Source organism: Podarcis bocagei, assembly GCF_964188305.1.
Source record: "Podarcis bocagei genome assembly, chromosome: 3".
Classification (NCBI taxonomy): Eukaryota; Metazoa; Chordata; class Lepidosauria; order Squamata; family Lacertidae; genus Podarcis; species Podarcis bocagei.
The window spans coordinates 7,168,352-7,191,000 of NC_138127.1; the positions used below are offsets into that span (position 1 = coordinate 7,168,352).

General features: G+C 41.2%; 2 protein-coding genes across 2 annotated transcripts in view; one reads left to right on the forward strand and one right to left on the reverse strand.

Annotated features, from left to right (window-relative positions):
• Positions 1-22,649, reverse strand: part of MCPH1 (microcephalin 1) — a 133,096-nt gene that overhangs the window by 48,310 nt on the left and 62,137 nt on the right. The gene's annotated exons all lie outside the window — the stretch shown is intronic.
• Positions 1-22,649, forward strand: part of ANGPT2 (angiopoietin 2) — a 52,433-nt gene that overhangs the window by 912 nt on the left and 28,872 nt on the right. The window lies entirely within an intron of this gene.

The window sequence follows — 22,649 nt, forward strand, 5'->3', positions numbered from 1 at the left end:
TGCATGCTATTTACAGCCATGTGAAAAATCCAGCGTGAGGAATTTTGTTTCCTGAACTAGAGCAACTGGCTAACTGATTTATTTGTTCTAAAATGTTGCACCATGTTTTTCAGGGAGGGGAGAAAAGCTTTCAAACCTGTGTGCTATGAACAGCTAGAAACAGCTTCTTTGTTTCTATCCATATTATATTTTCAGAATGCCATGCGGTGGGTGCAAGCTCACATGCACGCAACTGTCAGATATGCAGGGTTTCATACGTGGAATTTACTTCCAGTTAAATTTGCTTAGCACTGCAGGCAATAGTTAGCATTATTAAGGTCTGATTCACACCGTGAAAAATTAGCAGGAAGCCCAATTTTACACTGTGTGTACCCATAGCCTAGCGTATAATGTGCAAGGGGGGATCATTCTTGTGTAGAGGCTGTGAAGAATCAAAGTTAATTGTGGCTTCCTACAGTGTGAACGTATGATTTAAAATGAGATATGCTTGAGTCCCAAAGATTTGAATGGGACTTCGGCAACAGTATTCTTGAACAACAGCTCTGTGGACTGGTACAGAATATATCTGTGAATATTATTTTAATCATTTTGAATGTCTTAAGTTACTGACTTTGATACAGGGACTCAGTTTTGTGTGTGAAATAACGTTAGTTTGGGTGGCATCCGGATAACTATTGTTTTGTTCTAAAAGTCTCTGTGTAATTCCTGCACCACTAGACTATGATGGATTAATATGTGATAATTGGTTAAATGGACTTGCGAACAAGCATTCTACATGGAAAAAGCTAACAAAATCACTTTCTAGACTATCGAACAGTTTATCTAGACTGTGTGACAGTTCAATCTATTCATGTTTACTCTGAAGTTGGGGTTTACTTCAAAGTACGTGTGCAAAGGATGGCATCATAGACAAACTGAATAGAAAGTGCTGCTTAGCTGCATTGATATCCTTGCAAAGTCACATGATACAAGACGTGTCTTCTGAGGATGAAATACATGCGCTGAAAACCTAAGCCTGCTGATTCAGAGGTAGGTCCCATTAAGTTCAGTTAGATTAATTCTCTAGGGTCCTTGCTAAGGACCGAAGCTTTAAAGGATCTCATTTAATATCTCAGTATATTCATTACAGAGAAGGCTGCAAATACTTAGAATACACCTCACTAATGCAGAATCACAAAAAATTAAAATCAATATAGGCCCTGTTTGAAGCTTTTAATCAAACATGTATTATGAGCTGTTATTGCAGACTAATGTGTCCCACACCTTCCTATGATAAGAAGCAGATAAGATTATAAAGTAACACTGAACAGTTATGTGAGAGAATTTAAAACTGCATTTAATAATCTAAAATATGCTTTGGGGAAGGTTGTTTAAATAGCTGTGTATCCAGCAGAACGATCCTAGGTATGTCCTTTCAAAAGTATGTCTGTCCTATTGAGTTAAATGAGACATTACTTCCCGATAGTTGGGCTACAATTTTATACAGATTATTTTAGAGCAACTCCCATTGAACATTGAACATCATGAGCATCACTTCTGAGTAGGCATTGGTAAGATTGAACTTCAAGCTGCAAAATGTTTAACATAAATGTCATGCCACCATTCATATAGACAGGAAGGTAGGTAGATAGACGGATAGAAAATGGGTTTCAGAACCCAAGTTTATGTCCATTGTTTTTATATTTACAGTACTTAAATAACAACACTGAATTACAAAAAAGTTTACTTTCTTCACCCCCACCCTTTTACTTTAAGTAAAAAACTAAAATAACTAGGAGAGTCAGGATCAATTGCAAGACTGCCACAACACATTTCTCAGGTCAGCAATTTTATTTATTGCTTTTTCCTATAAATCTCTGGGAATTTCTTTATGACAAGCACATTTAGCAAAGTCATTAAAATCAGGTACTTACTTTTGGAGGTCAGTCAATCCATTTGAAAAACAAATAAACATTCTATTTCTACATTTTATCAACTGACAATGCAATTGTGCAGAAGTAAGGTCCATTGGGTTAAACGAAACCCTAACTTTCTATTGGATGACATTGGTTTTGTGTTTGGCTTGTCATTCCTTTAACATATGGCACTTAGGCTATCTTACCCTCATTATCCTCAAGCAACTTATGTCCCAAACTGTTTTTCTAATGAAACCTAGTAAATAAGAATAACATGAAGAAAAATCCATAGGGATCATTCCAACTCATTATTTATAAACTCTTTTATTTATGCTAAGGCAAATTAATGTACATAACACATGGATGACCTTGAATGCCACTTTGTAACCATTTCAACTGGTTCTGGAAAAATCTGACAAATTTAATTTTCCCTTTTTCCTTTAGTGAGCCTTTCTAAACCCTAGGAACCACTTATTTTTGAAGGGTGCTTGAAATAACACTGCCAGCATAAAAAATCTTTCTAGCACCAGTTATGCACAAAATCTTTGTTTCAAATGCATTCTACATCCTCACACAGTATCACATTTCCCACCTTCTATCAGTCATCAAAAGGAAATGTTATCTTTCTGAATGGACACCAAACTGTCTGAATGTGTTAACGGAAAAATCTGAGGGCTCTCTTGGACAAAAAGTAAAGACACCAACCAGGATAACTTGGAGCAAAACAGCAGCCTGTAGGCTTGGCCTTTATTGATCTGTTGCAACAGGGTGTTTCCCTCACTAGCAAGAGAGAGAAAAGACCCAGAACAATGGGCTGCAAGACCTTATAAAAACTTTTGAAATTCCCCTCCTCTAGGTCAAGCCCACCCCCAGAAACATCATGCATACATTTCAGAAAGGAGGGGTTGAGGGAGGAGTTGTGGTGGTAACCTGAGTGTCCTGTCACCCAGCTGGTTCCTCCTTTCCCCCTCCCCATGAGTACTTTCCAGGTGACAATGGGGAGTTTGCAGTTTCCTGCCCCCAGAGGGAAGATCTGATCATTGTCCTTTGTTTCAGCCTGTGGTGAATCCACTGTTCTTTGTGATTTTTGATTGTCTTCTGTCTGGGATTATCAGGGTTGACATAGCAACTGGGCAGGGTTCCTGTGGATGTGCTGGTATGCTGGAGAGATTATGGCTGACCAGAAACCAAGCACCCCCCTTTGATCCTTTGATAGTCTTTGTCACATGGAGTAAAAAATGGAACAGTGCAAATCCGATGGAACAGTGCAAATCCGATGTATGGTTGATTTTCTATGAATTTATAACAGAAATGTGGCGTATGTAGTGTGTGAGTGTGAGTGTGTGATAGTTTGTACAAACAGAATGATTGGGGTGGGGGGGTTCCTGCTACAGTTCCCCCCTTCGGAGATAAGATTGCAAAGGTGGCTACTTTGCAATCCTTTTCTCCGCACAATTTAAGGTGGTAAATAATAACCTGGTATTCTCCGTCCCAGATGCGTGTGTCCATGTGAACCTGAAAGGGACTTGGATATCATGCTACTTTAAGGATATTTGCATGGAAATATAATGGTGTAACAGTGCACATAGTTAGACATAGGATATCACGTAAATTAATAATTTGTTGCTCAGTTACTTGTGGTATTCTAGCACCTTGGAAGAAATATTTTCTCAATAGTGATCTATGCTTTACATTTAGGCAGGAAGGTCCACTAATGACTGAAAAGTGCAGTTTGCTTCCCCCCCGCCATTTGTGTGTTCTCAGGTGTCAAGGTAGCTCTTCTGTGGTCTCACATCGGCATGGTGTCGCAGTAGTGGCAATCCCTGGTGAATCCACTTAGGGCTTTCATATTTATCATGTAGCCTGGTACCCACCACAGCTGGCACAGGTTTCGGACACGTCCTGAGAGAAATGTCTTTGCCTTGGCCAAAATCCATGGGATTTCTGATTATTATTACAGGCTCTGGTCTTGCAGTCATGGGAGTTGCTCACTTGCACTTTAAGGATCAGAGAGCTAATTGCAGCCTGGATACACTTGCCCAATTCAAACTGAGTCCAATTTGAATTTATGTGCCCATGGTTCTCAACCTTTCAAACCAGTCTGTTAAAGGAAAACCGTTCTTAAAAGGGCACTTTGTCCAAATAAGACAATTTAACTCTATAAGGGATCATTCCTGCTAAACCAAAGCATATGCACCTTCATGTATCTTATCAGCTTCTCTTTGGTAAAGCGAGTTTTAGCACATTTTAAAATGGGTAGGGAAAGTCGGCAGAGTGCCAGGTGGGACAATGAAATGTGGTTATCTAAACATTGGACTACACAATAGTGTGAGCTATCAGAAAGTATAAAATGCATGAGAATTGGTGTGCAAGCAATAAGACATTAAACATAAAATTACACACAAAAATACCCCCCCTTGTGGAAATAACACACTGTCAGACACATTTCAACGTTCCTACATAATAACACTTAATACAACACAAACTAATTAAATATCAGTTGCATATCTTGACACAATTGTGATCTTTTACGCATGTATCTTTTGAATCCTGGAGTACAGAGGCTTGAGGTTCAAGTGAAAAGATGTCCTTGCAAGTCAACTCCACCCCCCTTGCAGTCTATATCCTTTGAAAGAGATAGCTGTGGGCACTTGAAAACTCTGGTGTCTTGTGATGACGGAAGAACTGAGTTGAGGGGTTGTTGCTGCTTTTCATCATTGCACATCTGTATAGGTGATATCCTGTAAGGGGCAGGGTTTTGGGGCTTAAAGACAGTTAGAAAAGGGAAGGGGGCAAAAGGCAAAAAGGATGTCCTTCGGTTTCTGTTGGAAGCTGCAAATAATAAAAATCTTAGCGAATTAAGCGTTTCATTCATTCCAATATTATTATTACATTTTCCTATAACTACTGTTATTATCTGCCAAGTTCGTTTGCTTTCCTTCACTTGGAGAGAAAGAGAACTGGAACTGTAAAAAATACAAAGGTTAAAAATACAAAAGAAAGCAAAAAATTAGATTACCAGTCAGATGAAAACAAACTTGACACAAAGACAACAGATTTAGAAAAGAATTATTATTAAATATATTATGGGGAAAAAACTTTAAATTCACCATGTGCTATTTGATAAAAGAACTTCATGAAACTGACTTTCAACATGTGATGAACATGTCCCCAAAGTAAAACACACACACACAAAATGACCTATGAGGAACCAAATAAATAAATGCTAAAACACACAATTAATAAGTAACCTGAAGTAATCTGTTTTGGCATTCTAACATCCCAAATGAAAATAAAATAGTGTTTCTTGATGTGACAACATCAACTGTAATGTTAATACGGGAAATGAGTTAATACCAAGAAAAATGAATGGCAATTTAAAGTTGTGCAGGTACCTTGCACTAGCCAAAATGACAGAATTAATAAGAAATGCTCAGGCAAAAAGGTAAACAAATACCATTCACCAAACAATGTTTGGTTGTGCTTCGATTAACTTCATAGACATCATGGAGAAACAGATTAAATAAATGAAAACAGATTATTTGTAACTTTAAAAAAAGTGTCAAAGCCATAAAGAGATGGAAGTCAGGGATTCAGACTTGTTTCACAGAACAGAAAGAAAGTTGCTGTGGGAGGAAAAAGGGACAAACACTTTGTTATCGGGGTTCACATATCCTGTTAAAAGGGAAAATTATTTCATGTGAGAAGCCTGTCAGGAAATGCTGTTCCTAAAATTCCCATTGAGGGGGGAATGCTTTGATATTTACCTGTGAAAAGAATTTGGCATGTTAAGATTTGGAACTTGGAAAGCTCTTGACTTTTGATGGGCTAGTTGTTGCTTTGTTTTGTTTTGTTTTGTTTTGTTTTGTTTTTTTTAGCCTTTTGTCTTAAGTAGCCCCTGGAGCAAAGACAGATTAAGGGTGATTTCCCTCAATGGTTCCTCAATGGTTCCGAGTTTTCTTTTACATTTGGAAGAAACCTCCTCTCCCCCCTTACAGTTCCCCCCTTCCTCTCTCTCTCTTCTTTAGCTGATCTAGCCTCTGTGCATGTGCAGAGTTCATGTCTCAGCAAACCTTTTATACTATTGAAAATGTTGCATCCTTTGGCTAAATTACCATTTGAATAAGGGAAGGGAAGGGTAAGGAGTAGATTTTGAAAACAGGGTTTGATTTTAAACCAAAAAGAGAAACTCAGCAATTTAAGTATTCACCAAAGCTAGCAATTTCAGCCCAAGCTAACTGAGACTGCTTCCTTTATGTACAGGAAAGGGCTAATATCCCTCTGGCCATTCGCGGAACAATCAACCGCTCTCTTATTTATGAGTAAAAATGACCAGGGTTAGAATTCATAGGTTTTTTTATTTATTTATTTTTTAACATTCTCAGCCATTTCAGCCTTACCATTTGCAAACACTGTAATCACTCAAATGCTTGATATTACCAGTTGGGCTTCACCTCTCACCTTTTAAAACTAAAGAGCAAAGCTAGGCTGAATTTCAACTCCATTACCACACCAGAATTTAAGAATTACCCTCCAATGCTTGCAGACACATGGTCTTCCACACAGCCACAAATTGGGAGAGTTGAAAGGTACCCTGGGGTCATCTAGTCCAACCCTCCAAAATATAGGGTTCACAGCAAGATTTCGCAGCAAGATTTGTACTACCAAAGAGGCATACACATTTAAGTACAGATTTACAGCTGGGAAAGGAAACATCTATACTCCTGAGAGGATCTCTTATAAAGCACAGTTAAAGCAGCCCTAGATTTGATTTTTTTTTTTTAAAGGGAATACACAAGTGTTGCCCCCTCCCCTCTTTGCAGTTTCCTTTAAAGGAAGCTTACTCGGGAGTAAACTAGCACAGAAGTAAGAAGGGAGAAACCAACTGAAAGAGGCAGAGTGAAACAAGGGGGAGGGGGGCATTTTCTAACAAAAGAGGCCATGAAGTCTTATAGAGACTGGTATCAGGAGCCTTACAATAACTCTTCTGTCCAACCAAATCAGAGTTAAAACTGGACTCAAATATTTTTTCTTAGAATGAACACCATACTTTTATAGGCATACGCTTAATGAAATACATACACTGCATTTTAGCTTGAGAGAGCAGTTGTGCTCAACTAGGCTTTTGCAGCAGAAACATTAGGTTAACTTCTCCTTCTCACAAACTCAAAAGTTACAACAAACATCATTTGCCATTAGACTTAGAATCACCCTCCTCACTTAAAACTAGAAGAAAGAGGTGGGGTAATCCCCCTTTCAGAACACAAGTAGCACGTATACAGGATTTCACCACTTGGGAGGGAAACTCTCTTTTAGAGCCTCTCTCAAATAACAAAGATTTGTACACTCCATTCTCCATTTTGTTTTGTTTAAGATCAATAAGGCGCAACATGGCTTCCTTAGATTTACAATTTTGAAACAAGCTTGCAATTTAAAACTATGTGCATTTAAGAACAGTTTGTGGATGCCAAGGCCAATGTAAATACAAACCCTTGAAATATTTATTTTAAGAGAAACTAAGATCTCTAATGCTGGGCTGTTATTATATCTACTGCCTTCTGAGCACCATTAAGTTTACAGTTTCATGTTCTAGCTCTAGGCTACAGTTTAACAACACAAACTTGACCATTTTTTTTCCTTTATTTTATTTCTATTTTTTTTCTCTAATTGGAGATGACAAGCTGGAGGGGCATATTAGAATCCTCTCTGGGGCAAAAAGGCTTCATGGAAGCTTTGTTGCCAGGAGGAGTCCAATCAGAGTGTTGAGAAGAGTGGGCCCCCATTACTCTGTGATTTAGAGGGGTAATTCGCAAGCGGTGTGCACTAAAGTTTAAAGATGGACGGACAAAGAGAAGAAAACAAGAAACACAACACAAAGAGAGGAAGTGGGTAGAGAAAATAGTATTCTTTCAGTAATTTTTTTTAAGGTACCTCTGTTTATCTCTATTTTAACGTGGCCTTTCCTACCACTGAACCATGATCAAATCATCCTCAATAAACCTCATTCATCAGCCTCAAAACCTCCGGGTCTCTCTCTTCACCCGATACACAAGCACGGATCCTGGAATTTTTTTTTACTGCAGTACTGCCTACACAACTGGTCCTAGTGCGGGGCCCCACCTCGTGAACCGCCCCTTCTTCCCTCCAGGACAGCCTCCTGCCTAGCCTTTGAGACTAAGTTTGGAACTCCCTACTGGACGCCTGCGCTGTGCAGTGCCAGATTGGGGGTCCGAGAAAACAAAGTTTTGAAAGGGGAGCAAACGACCTTGCGTTCTCACATACCCAGGTCATCCCTAACAAAGGTCGCCAGGCAGGAGGGGCAGCTTCATTTGCAGAGTTAGGGTAGGTGGAGAGTAAGAGAATACTTGAAAGACTCCCCTGGACGACTCCGAGAGAGGGATGTCAGAGAAACAGTAAAAGAGCCACGCTTTCCCGGACTCAATTCCAAGACGGAAAACGGGGGAGAAAAGAGATAGAGATTAAGATGTTCCTGGACGACCCCGGGGGGGAACATCGGAAAACAGCAAAAGGTACCACAATTTCCCCGGCCACACACCGTGTAAGAAATTGAGGGGAGAGAAAGAGAAAGGTTTTGGCGTACCCAGACGACTCCGAGAGGTATGCGCCACACAGTAAAGTTCCGCGATCTCCCTGGCCACTTTCCGAAGGGGAGAATCGGGTTAGAAAAGGGTAAAGTTAGAGCGCACCCGGCCGACTCCGAGGGGCTACGCCAGAAATGAAAGAAGGAAAGTCTGGCTGTCGTGGGGTCGTTACTTTTCCACCCCCCTCCCAATGCATTTACTTCAAACCATACTCACGTTCGAAGATGTCCCCCGCGAATCTCAGGATCCTTTTCTTTTTAGCCGGCTTGACCTCGCCTTTGCTCCCCTGGTTGAGCTTTTGGTGACGATTGATTACCGCCCGCAAAGAGGAGGCAGGGAGAGGAAGAAGGATCCCTGGGCTAAGGTTGCCCAGTGGCGCCCGATCCCTTCTATCTCCCCTCTCACCTTTACAGGAGAACCAAGTGTCCCTGAGTCGCGGTCGCCAACTGTTAACGGAAAAATCTGAGGGCTCTCTTGGACAAAAAGTAAAGACACCAACCAGGATAACTTGGAGCAAAACAGCAGCCTGTAGGCTTGGCCTTTATTGATCTGTTGCAACAGGGTGTTTCCCTCACTAGCAAGAGAGAGAAAAGACCCAGAACAATGGGCTGCAAGACCTTATAAAAACTTTTGAAATTCCCCTCCTCTAGGTCAAGCCCACCCCCAGAAACATCATGCATACATTTCAGAAAGGAGGGGTTGAGGGAGGAGTTGTGGTGGTAACCTGAGTGTCCTGTCACCCAGCTGGTTCCTCCTTTCCCCCTCCCCATGAGTACTTTCCAGGTGACAATGGGGAGTTTGCAGTTTCCTGCCCCCAGAGGGAAGATCTGATCATTGTCCTTTGTTTCAGCCTGTGGTGAATCCACTGTTCTTTGTGATTTTTGATTGTCTTCTGTCTGGGATTATCAGGGTTGACATAGCAACTGGGCAGGGTTCCTGTGGATGTGCTGGTATGCTGGAGAGATTATGGCTGACCAGAAACCAAGCACCCCCCTTTGATCCTTTGATAGTCTTTGTCACATGGAGTAAAAAATGGAACAGTGCAAATCCGATGGAACAGTGCAAATCCGATGTATGGTTGATTTTCTATGAATTTATAACAGAAATGTGGCGTATGTAGTGTGTGAGTGTGAGTGTGTGATAGTTTGTACAAACAGAATGATTGGGGTGGGGGGGTTCCTGCTACAAATGGAAGAGAGTGGAAATCACTGTGGACGCCTCGCAATCACAATAGGAAGCTGGAAGGTGACAGAGTTGCTGTGCATTCCGGAAACTAACAGAAAACCAAGGCCAGTGTTTCAGACGTTCCTAGAAAACCACAACCACCATGGAAGGGCTTGCAGTTAAAATGAGATTACTATTATTAGCACACCACCTTATCTTCCAATATCTTTTAAAACCCCTTTTCTAAAAATACCAATTTGTCTGACGTCTGAGCAAAACTAATATCTGGCGTACCAAAAGAACAGGCTAATTTCATACGGTATGTTCCAGCAAATCACAATTTAAGAGGAAGTAGAATCTTATAATGCATATAAGATTCTGCACCACAATAGTCCTTTGAAGTCTGCCACAACCCCGGAATTTTCCATTTTTATTTAAGTCTTCCCAGTATTGCAGGAGGAAAACAAAGCCTGCTTGAGTTCGTTATAGGCTAAACAATCTGTTACATTCCCTTGTAATCAATTTCTAAAATACTTGATAATATAATGTTGTTTCCAAGAAACAACTATTGCTATTGTTAGTCTACAGTTACAGTAGGTTCAAGATATGGAAAAATGAGGCTTTTACCCTGGTGTGGTTTGCAAACAGGTACAGCCATTAATTTGATTCACAGCTGCTTCACAGAAATAGCCTAACATATCAGACGAAGGGGTTGACAGATCTGATGGTCGTGTAGTTACATTATTACAGCTAGGAATGTTGACAAATGAGATGCGCTGCCCTCTCAAGAGAGGCATGAAATAGTTAAAGGTTATCTGTGATGGAGAATAAACTAACTTTCCGCTAGCTGTTCTGAAAGGACCGTGCAAACCAACTGTGGAGATTCCCACAAAATAATGGCTCAAGAAATCTTTGCACACTCTCTCACACAAACTTTATTCCATGTACATAAGCTTACATATATACACTCAAACTGGCCAAATGCTGGCAAATATGCCTCTACTTCCCCAAACCCTACACCAGTGGTGTCCAAACATTTTTCAAAGAGGGCCAGATTTGATGAAGTGAAGGGCTGTGAGGGCCGACCAATGGGCTGACTAAAGTTGTTAACTCCAGTGTTGTTGAGCTTTTTTAGGATTGAAGTTGTTGAGGTGTTTTTTTTAGGGTTTACGTTGTTAAGGTTTTTTTTTTTTAGGCTTTTACCCCAGGAAATGAACCGCCACAGGGGCCAGATTGAACTAACCAATGGGCCGGATTAGGCCCCCGAAATGGACTTTGGACATGTCTGCCCTAACTGACACTTAGCTGTGCAGATTCACATTCACTTCTGTAGGCTCATTTCCCCCCTCATGTCTGTTATACAGTGGAATCTTTGCCCCTGGCCCAGGCTCTTGCCATTTCCTCCTCCCCAACATCTCAGCATATTGACAGCCTAATGTGTATTACAATAATATTGCTTTCCATCCCGTTATTATATCCTCTGCTGAACATCATTGACACGGAGCATGTAATTAAAAGCCCCGGGGTTCATTTGTAGTATTCAAGGGAGGTGTGGGTGTTGCTAGGGAACCTGTTTATTTATCAGCATGGAAGGCACAGCAGCTGCTTGTCAGTTAGTGCAGGGCCTTGTAATCAAAGGAGTGCACAAGATGAGGCTGGCATAATGGTTGCTGACGATGCAAAGGTAAATGAAGGCTGTGTATGGGCTGCCCTGCTGGAAATGCTCTCCTCTGTAGTTTTGACAGGAGAGAAGCATTTGGGAGATCTCTCACAGGGAGAGCAACCTAGCCTATTCACAACCTTGGTTTCATATTCCACAAAGTATCTCTCCTATCCCGAGTGATGAAAGTGGCTTTCTGAAGGAGGGCTGGCAATGGATCCATTAAATACCACTTACATCTCATCAGGCAATAGTCAGGTATTTAGCACATTTCGCATGAACAGTGCCATGCTTAGCTAGCCCCACCTCCAGACATGCTGGCTTGCCTTAACTATCTCTGCATTCAGTGGACCAGGAACCCAATCGTGTGGAAGCCTTCACATATATCTGCAAGCTTTCTTGATGCAGATTTTCATGCCAAATGCGCAGACAGCAGGGGACAGGACAAGCCAGCATGCTTGATGTCAGGGGTGGGACTAGCTGGCATAGCCCTGCTCACAATCTGATCAGTGAGCGGGGAATAGAGAATTCAGCTATTTGCAGAAACTGCTGTCTTCTGTAAGATTTCAGAGGCCAGGTTCTTCCGGAAGCTTTAAAATGCATCCCCTCTCCATAGCAAATGCAAACGCTGTAGCAAATGCAGTTGACCTGTGCCAGCTTTTGTTTATAATCATCCTGGCAACTAGGACAAAGTGCCTTTAAGCACGAATAGAGTTCCTTCCACTCCGAGATCTTGTTCTCCGGAGGCCTTAGGTATTACAACACCCTATGGAACCTGTGCCAAATACCTAAAGGATTTACTACTCCCTTCCCATCAAAGAGCCTTTATGCTCGCGAGATTAAATGCTTTCCCTTCTGCAGTGACTAAAGGTAGATTCTCTCACACTCCATATCAAGCCCATTTGTGTGCCTGCAACCAAGAAGTACCAGATTCAATGGAACACATTCTCTTAGATTGCCTTTTACGTAGCAGACCTCGCCAACTGATGCTGAGTAAAATGTTGAACCTCTGGCCCACAACCCCGAGGAGAAATCAAATGGGGTTTCTCCTGGCAGATCGGGACAAAGATACCACTGCTCTAGTAGCTTCCTTTCTAGCCACAATTTTACCCGAAAGGGTTCCCAACGAACCATCCCTTCGGGAAATAGACCGGGTGTAGCAGAATATCTAGTGCACACGGCCATAGTGTGACCCTCTACCCCTTGACAGCTTCAACCTTGTCCTTTAATTATCCCAGTGATCTGAAACGTTTTATATTGTGATGCCAATAAAGGTACTTGACTTGACTAGCGTTCCTTCTGCCTAAAGGGAGTTTAAGAAAAGAAAAATCTAAGGACAATATTCATTATTGTTGAGAAAAGAGGAGACCATGGGATCTGCTGTCCTCTTTCTCTTGCCCCTGTCTGAAAGGTGGCTTGGGTTGTGATGGACAGGCAGTTGTTTGACCACTGCATATGAAGCTCTGGTTCTGCAATGAGACAGCTGGTTCATCTGCATGACTTCTGGGACATCAACACAGCTGCATGCAAGGTCACCAAATGCACACTGCCACACAGCCCAGGCCATCTCCTTGGTTCTTTTACAGGTGACGCTGTGTGCAGCCACACAGCATGCATTTGGGATGCAAAGCACAGGGTATAGCAGTGCCCTACACAAATGTGCAATCATCATTCCCCAGACCAGGACCACTATGCTGAATCTCTAATGGGCTCGTCTCCTGGTGTTCCTGAATGCCAAAGGCCTTGTTCCTGTTTAGAGATGCTCGCTAAACAGTTGAGAAGATGGACAGCAACAAGCTCACTTGAGAAAGCTGGCAGGCTGGTAATGCCCACTCTTAAATCAGGGAGCATGACCCATGACTCCTGCAGATCTCCAGAAGACGTTCATTCACTCACACACTTGTACTACAGTGGTACCTCAGATTACAAACGGCTCAGGTTACATACGCTTCAGGTTACAGACTCCGCTAGGCCAGAAATAGTACCTCAGGTTAAGAACTTTGCTTCAGGGTGAGAACAGAAATTGAGCGGCGGTGGCGTGGCAGCAGCGGGAGGCCCCATTAGCTAAAGTGGTACCTCAGGTTAAGAACAGTTTCAGGTTAAGAACGGACCTCCAGAACGAATTAAATTCTTAACCCGAGGTACCACAGTATTGCTGTCAGGTGACATCAAAATGCAGAAATAAGCAAGGCTGCAACCAGAGGCACCAGCTTGCAAGGGCAATGGGAGGGGTGTGTGTGATGTCACACACATGGTGTCCGGATGCTGGGAGGAGCTAGGGACAGAACCAAACCTGGTGGCCACGCAGCTTCAAAACCCATTGGCTCATCCTCCACCTCCTCTTGGTGCCATCACTGGCAGGAGACTGCTTCAACCCAAGGAGCTGGCCACTGGAGCTGTGCCGCAGTTGGCTCTGTACTTTTGGGGCATGGGGGGCCCCTACTCCTGAAATATAGACAAGCCCAAAAGGACTCAGCCCCCAGGAGCTGATGCCGCTGGCTGCACACTCATTCTTGGCTACATGGAATATCTGGAAATATTTCCCCATGCTCAGAGTAACAGGCAGCCAGCTGGGGAGGAACTTCAGTTCAATGGTAGAGTAGATGCTTCACTGTCTCACATTTAATCACTGGCACTTCCCAGTAAAGAATCTCAGATCACAGGGCTGGGAAAGACCTTGGAGAGGGTACTGCTAGTTAAACCAGACATAGTGAGCTAGATAGACAACTGCTCTGACTCAGTTATCAGGCATGTTCATCTGCGTTCAACATTTGACTGGCTTCCCTGCCATACTTTGAACAGTTCTGTTCCATAGCACAGAACTGAGAACAAGCACAACTTCCGGCAAACTTTTCATTCCCCTTTTACTTTGCACATGGAAGGCGAGCTTATTTATTACAATTATTGATGGAACTGCCATTCAGACAGATGGATCAATGGCAACATCTCACTCAATTGCGCTCCACGAAGGAGCTCCTGTGACAAAACCTAAAATGACTGGACCAAAGTTCAACACACCCTATTTTAGATCACAAAATAGACCACTGGGCTTGTCCAGCTTTGTGGGAAAACATTCTTTTTTCCAAAAAGTATTTTAGTTAAGTTGTGCAAGAGCTTCTAGTTAAAACGGCTGCATACAAAAATTCCAAACAACTGATGTGTACAGCAGAAGGCCCTTTTTATAAAAAGCAGTTTTAGCCTGGAATATATATTATTATTATTTTTTACTTTAAGCTCTTTGTATAATGTCCATTGGCCAGTTTGCTTCCTGAGTGGAATAGGCTCACTTAACCGGGTAAACTTCAGATGCTTTGAAAAAAACTCATGTAAATAAATCACTGACCCTTTCAAATCCTTTAATATTGTAATGGAGAAAATACATACCATACTATACAGCTATTACACTGTTACAGTACAGCTGTTAATATAATTTTTAGTGTTAACATAATTTTGAGATCTTTGAGATGTGAGGAGACCCCACAGGCCAATCTGTTGTGCATTAAGCGCCACACTACCATAAAATTTATTAGCTATGAGACAAAATAGTTCCAATGGTTTTTATTTCAAACCATTGTTTGGTGTACAAGAATGAGAGATAGCATAACAGATTTCATACAGGTAGAAATGACCTGTTTCAAGTAGCACCATAGAGGTGGGAGAAATAGATGAAGGCAGAAATTGGTGTACGAATAATTTGGTGAGATTTGGAATTATTCTAGTGGGTGGAGTCTTCCTTCAGGGAGCAAAATTTATTTCTATTTATGTACTGTTTTCAAGTTATTACTATCTTTTTTATATATAATTTTTCTTAAAATTTCTGTTTTACAATTTAGAATACTCATTTAAACATCCTTAAAATATTAATGACTTCCCTTCCTCTCTTTCCATGGTTCATTTTGCATATCATAAATCCCTGCATCTTTTACATAAACTAAACCATTCAGTATTCCATTATTACATCCATCAAAATTTATTTACACTGTTGAATTTATCTTAAGGCTGCCAATGTTTTCAAGTGTAAACAATTCCCCCCCCATATATTCAATAAACATTTCCCAATCTTCTCTAAATGTATGTTCTTCTTATTCTCTTATTCTATATGTTAAGTCTGCACATATTCCGTCAGCTCAAGTTGCCATTCTTCTTAGTTGGGACCTTGCTCATTTTCCATTTTTGGACTAACAAAACACGGGCTGCAGTAGTGGCATACATAAATAACCTTTTCTGACACCTGGGAAGTTCATTCTGAATTATCCCCAACAGAAAGGATTCTGGTTCTTTTTTTGGAAAGTACTTTTAAACATTTTTTTCAATTCATTATGGATTATTTCCCAATACTCTTTTACCCCTTTTACAGGTCCGCCACATATGAAAGAACATTCCCTCTACCTCTTTGCATCTCCAGCACTTACCTGATTCAGTCTTATATATCTTTGCAAGCCTAACTTAGCAAGTTATTACTATCCATTTATTATTTCTATCCCACCTTTCTGTCAAGGAGATCAAGATGGCATACATGATTCTCCTGCTTCCCATTTCATCCTCATAAATTGCTCTGTGAAGTAGATTAGGCTGAGTGATGGTGACTGGACAAAGTCACCCAGTGAGCCTCATGACACAGTGGAGATTTGAACCCTGGTTTCCCAGGTCCTAGTCCAATACACCCAAATGTCATCTGGATGCTGTGTCAGACAGCAAGATGTCAGCAACGCTGCTTTCCCCTGTCTACCAATAATCCTCCGTGGTGATGCAAAACCATTAGTGATTATTTTTATCCAAGCTTCCTTTGAGCTGGTCTCTGGCCCACAGTTAAAGAAAGTACTGTTGTCTCTAGCTGACAGTACCATCAAATGCCACCAACCACATATAGTTTTCAATAGCACGAAAATGCTCAGCTTTTGTTCGTGACATCACAAGTGGTGTGGATGGAGATTTTGACCTTAGAAACCTCTCACTATCTATACAAAGAGGATATCTAGGTGACTCATTACACAATATATGAGTCTGTGAGCTGTAGAGCAAGGTACAAATTCTTAAGGTATGGGAGTATAAAAACTTAGCAAAATCTGGTAGAAGATGACCAAGCGAAGAAGAGGTAAAAAAATTCCAGAACAGATACATAATGCATAAGAAAGCCTGTGGAAAACATTTGCTCTCTTTAAAAATACTTCAGTTCATTGGCACATATCCCTTGTTTTGAGAGTTTCTTGACTCTACCTAGTTTCTGTTGAATTGGCCACACAAGCAGAGATTTTGAGAAGCAAATGGTCCAATGCAACAAGTATCTACAAAGCAAATAAGGCTCTGGGAGGAAGCACCAAGGTTATGCCACTTTGTGACTTGGGCTATTTCCCCCACATTGCCAAGGATGCTTCACTGTCCGACATCGTGCAAATGTGTCATATAGAACTGGACAGAGAAAATGCATGGAGGTGGTATCAAAGATGACCCGGATTTGGATAATCAGAACATACTGAGGGAGCTTGGTGGTGGGGATCTTACTCCTATGGTATCCTAACATTATTACACTAATTAGTAACCTTCCTACTTAACTGTAAATAACCTTTAAACTGGACAATATTATTATTTTGGAGTTTCAATAAGTTGATAATCCATGGTGTTAAAGATGACCTTAAGTACTTTGTTGCAGTAACTCCGTATGATCATATAGGGCAAGACAATGTGTACAAAGTCTGATTTTATTGTACAGGGTGATTCATAATGAAGTATACAGTTTCCATTTACTATAAATGGAAACAGCATACTTCATTATGAATTACCCTGTATTACATATCTAACATATATTAATTTTATATATTCTGCTTGGCCTGTGTGGCTTCAGATGCCATTGGAAATGACTGGGTGGAGGCTTTGAAGCTTGCATTTATTAGGGAAGGAAATATATTTTTCAACAGCCAGATCCACTTATTCCCTTATTAGATTGAATCCTATCAGACCGCTGAACCGTTTCTTTTTAAATTATTTATTGCCTAGAAACTGTAGTTTTTGGACTGACCCGTTTCTTGAAGTTAAAGCAGCTTAGCCAGATGGAAAAGTTTCCAAGAAGAAAGAAAGGAAGAAACAGCAGTGTGGAGGGTAGATCATCACTTGTCTAAGTCAACCTATAAGTAATAATCATTTTAGCTCCAAGTGAAGTGCACTTTCTGCAAGACTTGAATGCAACAAGTAGGTTCTCATGACATATTGAATTTATACTCTTACGATATGTGCTTGGACAAATATATTACTATTCTAAAGTAAGCTATTATCAATTCTGTTCTTAAATTTGATTATCGGGCAGAATAAATCCAAGAAGCTGGGAACATATAGGACTGGTTCGAACCGAACTGTCTCTGTCTTTGCAAGTTGCTCCAATCTTCTCTAGCAAAGAAGTTTCTTATTCAATAGCAGATGTGCATCCACAGTAGAAAACACTGCAGATATTTGAGAAACGTTTGTCCACCTGTTGCGTAACAAGCTCTGTGAATATTTAAGAAAGGTCAATATGAACTTTTGGAAGAATAGTTTGGTAGCTTCTGAAATGCTGTGCTCAGGGGGCAGCAGGCAGAAAGAGATTTATATTCTTTCAAAGCGTGTTATTTTGAGAGCAATTTCCTTCAAGTGCAATACTGTTTAAGTTGGGTCTAATGCTTGGCTACCAACAAATAGGTACCCTTAGGAAGCTAAAACACAAGCAGCATGCTTGGGAAATCAAAGCAGTCCCTTTATTGCTGTGTAAAAACAGGCACAAAAGCCAAACCAACTAAGCGGCTTTCCACAAAAACAGGCAGCAGCAGAATGCGAGGCATTTCACAGTCAGGGGCTGGAGGCATATAAAATTATCTCTGAAGGCAATTTATATCCTGTGATGCATAAATAGAAGGGGGCTCAACTCGCCAATTAGGCATTGTGGCTTGGATACAAAGATCCCTGTGCACGAGCAGAAAGGATTTCTGCACAACTCACATTCTTTACTAAACCTTCTCCCTAATTTTCTCCTATACGCACCCACAAAACCACCCCAGAAGCTCTAATGTTGAGCGGGATGCGAAATGGGGATCTGCAGCTGAGGAATGTGACCTTCCCACGTGCATAAGAAAATGCTTTTTGCTGTTCTTTCTACATTACACATGATGGAGAGCAGCAAATGGTCACAGCTTCCTAATAATAATAATAATAATAATAATAATAATAATAATACCTTGCCCGTCTGACTGGGTTGCCCCAGCCACTCTGGCTGGCTTCCGACATATATTAAACATAATAAAACATTGCACATTCAAAAGCTTCCCTATACAGGGCTGCCTTCAGGTGTCTTCTAAAGATGATAGAATTACTCATCCCCTTGACATCAGATGGGAAGCTGTTCCGCTGACCTGGTCAGTAACCTTACAGTCTATGTGTGAGTTTCCCCTTTATTCTGTTTTACGTTGTGCGTAGTGAACCTTAAGCTCTGCCCAGGTGGAATCTCTCAATGCTTCTTAATGGTGAAACTGAGCTGAATGAAATCAATTTTACATGGAAAAATAAACCAGTGACATAGCCATGACGATGGTTGACAAAGTCTATTAGAGAACTGAAAATTCAACAGCTTTCTGACTTGTTGCATGTACTATGTGCCCGCCATTTTCTTAATACCTGTGCTGTCCTGTCCCTCACTTTCTTTAAAGTTCAGTATTATTAGAATTTCAGTTGTTCTGAAGAGGCTGGGGATGGTGTGTGGTGTCTCTCCACCACTCGCCATGAACATTTCTCTAGTACCCTGCAGCCGCCCTTGGCACCACATGCTTCCTGATCTGAAGAAGGCCCATGAGACAAGTTTACCTCATAATGGGCTTTTAACTGAGGCCCAGGAACCTGGGAAAGCCTCAAAGTACAGATCACTGGTGAGGTGATTTGGAGAATGAGAAGAAGGATGCTCCTAAACATCCCTTAAAGGTAGAGGTAAAGGTACCCCTGACCGTTAGGTCCAGTTGCGGATGACTCTGGGGTTGCGCGCTCATCTTGCTCTATAGGTGGAGGAAGCCGGCATTTGTCCGCAGAAAGTTTTTCTGGGTCATGTGGCCAGCATGACTAAGCCGTTTCTGGCAAACCAGAGCAGCACATGGAAATGCCGTTTACCTTCCCGCTGGAGCAGTACCTATTTATCTACTTGAACTTGACGTGCTTTCGAACTGCTAGGTGGGCAGGAGCTGGGACTGAGCAACGGGAGCTCACCCCGTCGCGGGGATTCGAACTGCCGACCTTCTGATCGGCAAGCCCTAGGCACTGTGGTTTAGACCACAGAGCCACCCGCGTCCCTTAAACATCCCTTAGGCACCTCAAAAGTAACACAGGCACAACAGAAAGCTTACATCCCTCCCAGGAGAATTGCACTGACATTTTTCTCTCACCGTTGCTAATTTTCAAATACGTTCCCCCTCCTGTATTAACTGATGGAGAAATGTCAAAAAATGCAGGATAATTTTTTGGGGCACAACGCTAATACCCAAACTGGTTCAGTTATATGAGTAATTTAAGAAAAAGCAAATGCTGTAAAAAGCACAGCATTCATTCCAACAGCAGGAAAAAGTGAAACATATGCCAAGCTACTCTTTGATACGAGGAAAATGATTATTGATTATGGCATATTAGTATCCAAACCAAGGAATTCATCCTATATCCAGGCATTAGCAGACTTCAGCTAGCTCCCAGGATTTTCTTACTAGCATTCCATTAAGAGCTCGTGTAACCACAGTGAAATGGATGCTTGAAAACAGGAGCTGCTAAACTTCGTGGGCATGTGGGCATGTTTGCAAACTGGAGAAGCCATTGTGGGCACAACATACGGAAATGTGATATGCTGTGTCTGGCATATTGCCTGTTAAGAACTGCCTAATTCTCACACACGTTTTGTTCCAAAGGCAGAACCTTAAAGAAATATTGTAAATGTTTGGAATGCTGTGAAATGATTAAAAGGTTATGATTTTTCACACAGATACTGTACCATACCCTGTTCTGCATCTAATGTTCTCGAAAGTCTTCAGTAATTGTTGTTAATTCTCCTTATTGATTATTTTATCGTTTTATTTTTATATTTTTGTACACAGTCTTGAGGTTTTTGTTTTTAATATTCAAGCGGCGGATAAGTTTTATGAAATAACTGAATAAAGTAAGAAACAAACCCTGGAACAATAAACTTAAATGAACAAAACTGCAGAGCCAGCAGTTAAAACAACTGATAAAATAATGTAAAATAACATTAAATATATAAAATATAAAAAATCAACAATAAACCCATGATAGGATGGATTTTGACTGGTGCATCAAATATGGCAGACAAAACACACAGCAAACTTGCTGACAGAGAGGATTCCACAGTCTGGGTCTAACCACAGACCACCTGTTTGACCTCTGAAGGTACGGAGTGTAGCCAGAGAAAGGCCTTTGGTGAAGATGATGAATGTTTGTTCAACTTCAGAAGTAAATCTCTTCTGTCCAGTGGGGATTATTCCCTACTTAAGCGTCCCCAGGAATTTTTCATACTGAGCAGTGACGTCTACTATGCAGAGAGAAAGTGTATGTATGGGTAGATCCACAATTTCATAATGCATACAAGTACTGCCAAAACAAACTCTAAGGTCAACGGGTGCTTTCAAGAACCAATAAATAGCAAGTCCAAGTTACACTTTTCTAGCCTTCGGAATCACAGAATACCATCGCAAAGAAGAATTTTCAAATAACCAATCAAACATAGTTGAGACATATGGCTTCAAAGACGGTAGCTTTCCTTTCAATTTAGCACACAAATGGTTTTCATTAAGACAATCCCCTCTCTAGCGTTTTGCTTTCCATCTTTGTTTACTGTTGTAAGACTTATCACTTAAACTTTCTGGAAGGTATATGTCTGTGCTTATATACATGCCACACACATGTGGTTGTTGCCCTGAGCATTTCCAATCTATCCCAATGTCTGTCTAGCTAGTTTTCATTTAGTTACTTTCACCTTTTTCGTTTGTTGACAGGAAAAGGAGATAAGAGAGGCAAGCTTAGCTGGAGGTCTGGACTGACAGAGACGCTCTCAGCAGGCTGTATATAAAATTAATACTGTAGGCTTTTCAAGCATTCCCATCTGCATTCTCAAGAGGATTGTTTTTTCTTGACAAACAACAGAGGTCTACAGGGACTTCCTGCCCAAACTATAAAGGGCAGCAAACCAGTTTTAAATTGACTCTCTTCCAGCCTGGAGTTATGTACTTGTTAGGCTGCAAATTTCACAAGACTAAATTCTTGTTACTGGGAATCTATCTATCTATGTCAATAGATCCACGTATCTATCTAACACTAAGAGGACAGAAAACAAGAGACAGAAAATAAATAACAGGCTCTTGTGGGGGGAAAATGTGAATTGTGAAAGTATAATTCTTTTAATTTTAGGCTTTGCAGAAGAGAATTGGAAGGATTACAAGCAAGCTGATAGAGGGTGACATTTGCTTCAGGGGGAAAGGGAAGCCCTTAATGAAACCCATAAGCCTGGCTTCCAGTGCTTTTAGGAAAACCATGCCCTTCCCTAGGCGTCTAAAGCCAGTATCTAAAGAGGATATCATAAATGATTTGTAGGCTGGGGACTCTTGTCAATAAAGCACTGGCATTAATTGACTTTAAAACGTTATATAAAATGAGAACACAGTTAAGCAGCAAGCTAAGAACCATATTTTTCTGTTCACGTGAAATAATAAATGGCAGCTGAATCCCCCCTCCACATCGCATGGGGACGTGGCCAAAGATAGTTGCTAAAACATGGTGTCCCCTTTCAAAGTCAACAAGCTACTGAAGCAAGAACCTCTGTGTTTAGGATGAATTCACCCTATGAACTTCAAACAGAATTCAGAAGGTTTAAGAATATACTTGTTGAAGCAGCTGGTAGATCAGACTGGATGTATATGATAACAGCGAGCAAATGCTGGAATCCCCACTGCAATGGGGCATAAAGTGAGGCCATTGAGAATGGCAGCCCCTCTAGGCCAATCCTTTTAAACTAGACTTTTACTATAAATGCAAGGCTTCGTTTTGAAATAAATCACATCACCAAGCTATGACTCTATACATAGGAAGCCCTTTGATTTTCAGTGGGGCTCATCCTGGGCACTCTTCTCACATTACCTTAGTAATCCTGCACTTTTCCACACCACCTTCAAGGTCAGAAGCTTCTGAAGGAGGAGTCCACAGTATCATTCATCCAATGCCATCGCTGCCCAGCTTCCTAGAACTGGGTGACTTTAGCATTAGGGGAAGACACTGTCTGATGAAAAGTATGAGCTCTGCCTCTGAGCTATAGCCCCTTCTGAA